The sequence below is a fragment of the Ciconia boyciana genome, chromosome 32, assembly GCF_034638445.1.
Source record: "Ciconia boyciana chromosome 32, ASM3463844v1, whole genome shotgun sequence".
Lineage (NCBI taxonomy): Eukaryota > Metazoa > Chordata > Aves > Ciconiiformes > Ciconiidae > Ciconia > Ciconia boyciana.
Window position 1 is genome coordinate 6,255 of NC_132965.1, and position 6,885 is coordinate 13,139.

The 6,885-nt window shown below is 53.7% G+C and overlaps 2 long non-coding RNA genes across 3 annotated transcripts; both read right to left on the reverse strand.

The window, feature by feature from the left end:
- Positions 1 to 337: 337 nt before the first annotated feature.
- On the reverse strand, positions 338 to 2,289 carry LOC140645316 (uncharacterized). The gene is made up of 3 exons (XR_012039970.1): positions 2,250 to 2,289; positions 1,739 to 1,879; positions 338 to 697 (listed from the first exon to the last, which is right to left on the reverse strand). It is a non-coding gene; the product is annotated as an uncharacterized lncRNA (long non-coding RNA).
- A 2-nt stretch (positions 2,290 to 2,291) lies between these two features.
- On the reverse strand, positions 2,292 to 6,399 carry LOC140645317 (uncharacterized). 2 transcript variants are annotated; one of them, XR_012039971.1, is made up of 3 exons: positions 6,223 to 6,399; positions 3,540 to 3,661; positions 2,292 to 2,348 (listed from the first exon to the last, which is right to left on the reverse strand). It is a non-coding gene; the product is annotated as an uncharacterized lncRNA (long non-coding RNA). The 2 variants fall into 2 exon arrangements; XR_012039972.1 differs by lacking the exon at positions 6,223 to 6,399 and adding an exon at positions 4,268 to 4,763.
- Positions 6,400 to 6,885: the final 486 nt, after the last annotated feature.

Genomic DNA, 6,885 nt, shown 5'->3' on the forward strand with positions numbered 1-6,885 from the left:
AGCGTGCCCGAGGACGGTGCCACGTCTCTCGCTCGGCCTCTGCTCCGCCATCTTCCCCTCCCTTCCCGCACTGCGACGGGCTCCCCAGGGCAACAAACGGCCCCGGTCCCTCTCGGCCCCGGGCTCTCCCCACCACCTGCGGGGCACCCACCGCACACAGAGCCAGGAGCCTCCAGCCACAGGGCTGGCCCCTGACCCTCAGCATGCTTCACCACCCGCAGGGAAACCTGGCCGGCGGGATCTAGGGAGCACCACCAGACGCTTACAGCAAGACCGCTGAAAAACAAAAACCCCACATTCCCTTTCAGCACATGAAAAAAAACACCACAGCAGAAAGTACAGGGATTCAGTCGGAATAAGGGATAGGAGAGGAGCTGAGCTAAAGCAGGATTCTAGGGAAACGGGTCCGCTCCAGATACAGCGCACGCTTTAACAGCTACACTGACTGCAACGCTTCAAATCCCTATTGAGACCAAGTGGTAGGATTTTCAACACCTTCTTCACCTAAAAGCAAACGCTCTTGCTGCTCTTGGAAAACGTCTCATCCCTTCCTTCCAGCACTGCTGCAGGGAGACAGCCCGGTGAGGCTGCAGGACAAGGCCGGACCGTCATCAGAATCTACGCTTACGGATCCACCACAACGGCTACGGCCCTCGCGCTGCTGCTGCTGCACGTCTTGCTCGCTCGGTCAAGAAAGCTGAAAGGGAAGTGTAAACCTTTAGAGAGTAACATGGAAAATAAAGAACACATCTCAGTAATTCACTCTACACTAAAAAGGTGGGCGTATGTTTATATACATCCAACAACAAGACTTACACTAGAAAAGCATTTGAGTTTCCTTTTGCATTCATTTAACTTGCACAGCTGGGATACCGTTAAATCATCTCTCTCCAAAACGCACGGTTATTATGTGACCGGGGGGGGTTGTGCGCTATGTCACTAGGAGGGACATCTGCCCAGCTGCGCTGCCCAAGAGAGACGCTACTGAAGCGCCAGGGAAACGCACCATGGAAAGAGGGGCAGAAATAAAGTACTGCCGAGCACGCCGTCAAAATACCGGGGAAAAACCCCATAACGTTCAGTTGCCTCTCTCTTGAAACATGGAGAACAAATACCTCACTGCTGAAATACACCTCCTAAGTTGCATGCCACAGCTATTGGGCACTTACAGTTTCAACAGTGCCAGTCGCTTTGTCAATGACACCGTTTTAACTTCTCTTTAAAGTTTCCATTTGATAGAAAAGTCAGTGAGATAAGAGATCCCCCAGACGGTTTCACTGGGGGGGGGGGAGGAGGGGGGGAGGTGCAGAAATCAAATCCCCAGTGCTGCAATACATCAGGCTACCAAAAGGGACCGGCAGATTTGCTAATGCTTTTGGCTGTACTGAAGCATGCAGAGGAACGCCTTTCGATCATATCTCGGCTGTTACAACTGAGAACCAAAGACCAGCGATGCCATCAACTTTTGGAAGACGTGCTGGGCTTGGGTCCTTGGAAGGAAATTGACTTTTTTGGGTGTTTGTAAAGAGAGTGAAAAGTCTTGTTGCTAATGACTTCTACTGACACGTCCAGCCGCTCCGATGGGAAGTTCATCAAATGCAACTTCTTTGAATGAGAAGGATTGCCAGTCGGGAAAATCTCTTTCCAACTGAAGTCAAAAACTACACACTGTAGCTTCAGGAAAAAGGACCTTCTTGAAGCAGTAACTCACCAAAACCACATCACTGGCGGTACTTACAAGGCTGCTAACGCTTCTTGGGAAAGCCTGGAAAACACGCGGAAGCGACGCCCATTTGTCCCGTTTTGTCCACGTCTCTTCTTTGACCTTGACGGCTTTTCGTACGGATGCTAGGATCGCAGTAAGGCTTTTCAAGTACTGCTACAAGACATTTTAAAACCTTACTGACTGAAAAAGCAGAAAGCTTTTCCCAGGAAAACAAAGGCTCTTTCTTCTGAACACCTGAACTCTTCCCAACAGTTTCTTTCCTCTTTTAGTACAAAATTATTTTCACAGTATCATTTCCTAGGAAGCGCACAGAAGATTACGCTTTCGGGAAGAGAAAAGAAACGGAGGGAAGTCAGCTTTGCGTAGGCACGCTCCAGAACACGCCTTTTTCTATCCGTAGTATTTGTGTTGAAATACTTCACAGCAAAACTACAGGAGGAGAGGTGGCACATTCTTCACCTTAACTTTCAAGTCCCCGCTACGAGTACCTTAGGAAAAACGCAGGCACACATCGTAGACATACCGTGGACTTGCAGACCACTACGGATCCTTTCCGTCCGTCTTCCACTTTCCTGGCAGAAGAAAGGGCGACCGCGGCGAAATGGTGGCAGCTGACATTCTGCTGAGAGAGGAAAAAAAACCCTTTAGCATAAAGCTGGGTAGGAATCTAAAGCTTCCTGTTTTGGTGAAGCTTGGTGAAGACTACAACTGAGCGGAGGAAAAAGTGTTTTGCATCGTCTTCGGAACAGTTGACGATACAGGCCGCTAGAGCTTGTGCGCTTTTTAGACAACCGTGCCTTTTTTTGACTCACGGGCAGCTTTGGTTTGCGCAGCAAAAAGACGCAGCAAAAAGCGCAGCAAGAAGACGGCACGCCCTCAGACCCAGAGCACAACCCTCCGGAAGGCCACACGCCCCTCGCTGTTTTGATGAGGAGCCGCCGAGCATCCCTGCGAGCACAGCTGCACGCGCAACATCACTTTCACCTACGCCGATTTCAGCGGATGTAGTTTCTGAAGCTTTACACCGAAAACCGTATCTTGACACTTCGCCACAGGAGAAGCGATCCGTAACTAGAACCCCACAAAAACCTAGAAACACCACTTGCAATCCCACAGCAGCGACAGCTTCAGAACTATTTAGACCAGGAACAAGGGAGAAAAATAACACCGCTTCATCGCGTGCACGGGAAAACGGCAGAGAAAAGGGTCAGCATTCGTAGCCCTCACAGGAAACAGGCATTCTCCTTCCCTTCCTAAAGCCCTCTCTTGGGTCTAAATACCGCAGCACTACCGTGGCAGTATCGAGAGCAGGGAACAACAGCCCCGCCGCTGGACATTTACGTAGCGGCATACATAAACAGAGGGACACGTTTTGCCACGCACAACCCTGAACTTCCTGAAAACTCACGTTTACCAAAAAAAGAGCCGCTTGGAGCATACTGCCCAGCAGCGTTTGGCAATAAAACTGCCATGTGGTGGACCCACGCAAATTGCTCGGTAACTTGCTATTTGCTTCCCCTTGTTTTTCTTCCTTCGGAAATTCTACTTGCGGCCAAGTTATTCACTACGGCTTCAAGCATTGACCTTCCTGGGATTACCAGCACGTCTACACAGGCAAGTAACTTACCTGCTCTTCTACCGTTGTCCAAATTCCAATTACAGTCATGAAAGAGGAGTGAGAGAGAAGAAAAGGAGAGCTCAGGCAGCAAGAGAGCTCTGCAGGCTGCCGCCACTCAACGTCGCACTCTTCTTTTTAAACCACACACACGCGCCCCCCACAAACAAACAGACCAAAAACCCCGTGACCTTGTACCTTTTTTCTTTCAGAGCTCATCCCTGTCTCAGCACGCCGTCTTGTCAAAGCGTGAAGTGCAGATGATCTGTAGCCCAATGACATTTGCGTGCGATGGATACGTGTTCAGAAGGAGTCCAGATCTGTAAGACGGGTGCCATTTTGGTGGTTTTAATAATCATCACTCGAGTGTATCGACGGACACGTTTGGGAGGAAACTAACTGTTGTGGTTTAGCCCCAGTCGGCAATTAAGTGCCACCCAGCAGCTGGCTCACCCTCCCCCCCCAGGGGGATGGGGGAAAGAAGCCAAGGAGCAAAAGTCAGAAAACTCGTGGCCTCAGATAAGAAGAGTTGAATCATTGGAACAAAATAAGAAGAAGAATGAATTATCATGAGAAGGAAAACAACAAGAGAGCAAGAGAGGAACAAAACCCAGGAAAAAACAAGGGATGCAAGCCCTCACCACCCGCCGACCGATGCCCAGCCACTCCCCCAGCAGCGATCCCTATCCCCCGGCCAACTCCCCCCAGTCTCCATACTGAGCGTGACGCCAGATGGTACGGAATAGCCCTTTGGCCAGCTTCCATCAACTCTTTTGGCCGTGTCCCCTCCCAGTTGCTCGTGCGCCCGGCAGAGCGTGGGAAGCTCAAAAGTCCTTGACCAGTGGAAGCATTTCTTAGCAACAACTAGAACATCACTGTGTTATCAACATTATTCTCATCCTAAAACCCAAAACACAGCACTATACCAGCTACTAGGAAGAAAATTAGCTCTATCCCAGACGAAACCAGGACACTCATTCCCTTTTAAACGCAGCGTCTCCTTGGGGGAAAAAAAATGTGTTAGAGACGGAAAAAAAAAAATGACAACTCGGGGCTCCCAACCACCACCGAGCAGTGGGGAAATTAACGAAAGTGAAGACAAAGAGCAGCAACGCTGTAATCCTGATCACGGACTTCAGAGACCCTCCAAGTCTACACCTCAAGCCTAGGAATGACTAGTCCTTTTTTGGAAGGACAAACTTTTTTTTTTTTTTTTAAAGTCCTAGACTGAAGGCTCCACGGAAGAGAATGCGGATTGACCCACAGCACAGCATGCCATCAACACTCTAATGAAAAAACAAAAAAATGGAATAAAAATCAAGTTGAAATGTCAGTTTCCATCACATTTCACTCATTCTATTTCTACTGGCATCTAGGTGCTCCAAAATTAACTCTACTGACACCATAGTTCACTAACAGTGTAGTTGTGCATATAAAAAGAAAAGGCTCTTGCCAACTTGCCCATAAAGTCAGTCTGAACAAACAGAAGAGAAACACTTGACCCTGAAGAAGGTAACAGGCAGCTCTTCATTTATCCGAGATGAAAGTTCATTCTTTTACCCGAAAGGAGAACCTTCGGAACTGCCAAGGGACCAACCCAGGAACGAGGCATGCTCTGTTACCCGCAAGTCTTCATCACCTTTTCTGCACTGGCAGCAGATTTGCCTTTTCTGTGGGTTTCAGGCGGAGCATCTGTAGCGTCCCTGAACTCGCAAAGGTTTCTCCCCGCTCCCCCGGCCCCATACGCGCGATTCCCTGAGCGGCAAGCGGGACCGACCACACAGGATTTTCTGCACGTGACGCCGAAGGTGACACTGGGAAAAGAGGAGGCAAAAAATGATCCTGTTTGTCACACCCAGCCGACGGGGAAAACACAGGGGAGGGTTCTGCCAGAGGGGCCCTGCGGGGCCAGGCCGTGCACCTCGGGAGCTCCAACCGACCGGCCCCTCTCCCCTTTGCCAGGTACCGGGAGACACCGCTGCCTCCCGCTGCCGCCTGCGCCCGCGCCCCTCGCAGCGGGGCTGCCCCAGGAGAGCCGGGGCACCCCACCTCTCCCCCACCGCAGGAACGGGACCGGGAGACACCCTCCACGCAGGGAGGGGCGCAGGGCGTGGATTTAATCCCCGAGGGAAGAGGCCAGGCTCCCCGCTGGCAGAAGGACCGCTCGCCTCCCTGCTGCTCAGAGCCGCTTGCTGGGGACAGCCCGGCCTGCGCCCGGCCGCTCTGCAGCCCCGCTGGGAGCGCAGTCCGGCCGACGGATGCTCCAGCGAATAGACGCTCCTGCTCGTGGCCGCCCCCGCTCAGCTAACGTTGCCTCTGGCTAACGCACGCTCCAGACAGCAGACACCCCATCTCCTTCCAGCTCCTCCTCGCTACAGCTCTGGCTAACCGAAGCTCCAGCTCCGCACCGAAGCTCCGCTGGATTTCAGCTCCTTCTCCTTACGAGCTCCAGCTATTTGCCACAGTCTGGGCTTTCGACAAGGTCGGAAAGCGGTCGCTGTCAGAACTGGAATATGACTATTAAACATCACAGCTGTACGCTGTGGAAATACCGATTCATTAGTTTGTACGATTAAGTACTTAAGAACTATTCTCAGCAGCGTACAAAGAAGAGCTGGGCTCCAAGAGGGCGTGCGGGGTCTGAAAAGCACCCTTCCCCCCCCAGAGGCCACCTCAGACCGTGAGGCTGGCCCGGGGCATGCCGGCCTCCCGAACTCTGGGCTCCGACGCGACCAGACCCCCACCCTCCAGGGAGGGTCCTGCCCACCCTCTGCTTTCCCCCGCAGCCCCCAATGCCCTCCCCCCGCCCTGCGCAAACAGCCAAACTGGCTTCTGCTTTGGGCCCCCAAACCAGCTCCCATTTCTGAGCCCACAAACCCACCTGCTCAGCCTGTTCTCGAGTCCCACAAATGCAGCACTTCACCTCTGCTCCTCAGCCCAAAAACGTACCGCTCGGTCCCCTCTGGCAGGTCCTGAAAACGCACGACTCAAGCTGTTTCTCAGCCCCAAAGTCAGCCACCTCAGCCTCTTTTCAAGCCCCGCGAACACAAGACCTGCTCTCCATTTTCAGGCCCCAAACCAGCTCACCCTCTCTGCTTTCCGACCCCTTTGCGGTCCCCATGCGTGATGCTGCGGGGTGGGGGGAGCGGAGCCACCCCACAGCCCTGCACCCCCAGGGCCACACATGCACTTTTGGGGAGCGCTTGGGCACTGCAGAGGGCCTGGCCCCACACCTCTGCAGGGCCGCACCAGCACAGGCAGGGCATCGCTTTATCACGGCTGCTTCCGGCTCGCTTTCTCCGGCACTGGTTGGGGGTGCCGGGCCCGCACCCCAAACCCCCGCAGCCCCAAGCACCCCCGCGGGGAGCCGGGCCCAGCCACCTCCAGGAACCCCCGCCCGCCGCAGCCGCGGCCCTTCCCCGCCACTCCGGCCACCGGCACCCGCCCGGCGCCGCAGGAGCCCCCCGGGCCGCCGCTGCCCGACCTGCGCCGGGAGCGGCAGAGGCTGCCCAGCCCCACAAGCAGAACCTGAGAGCCAGATGGG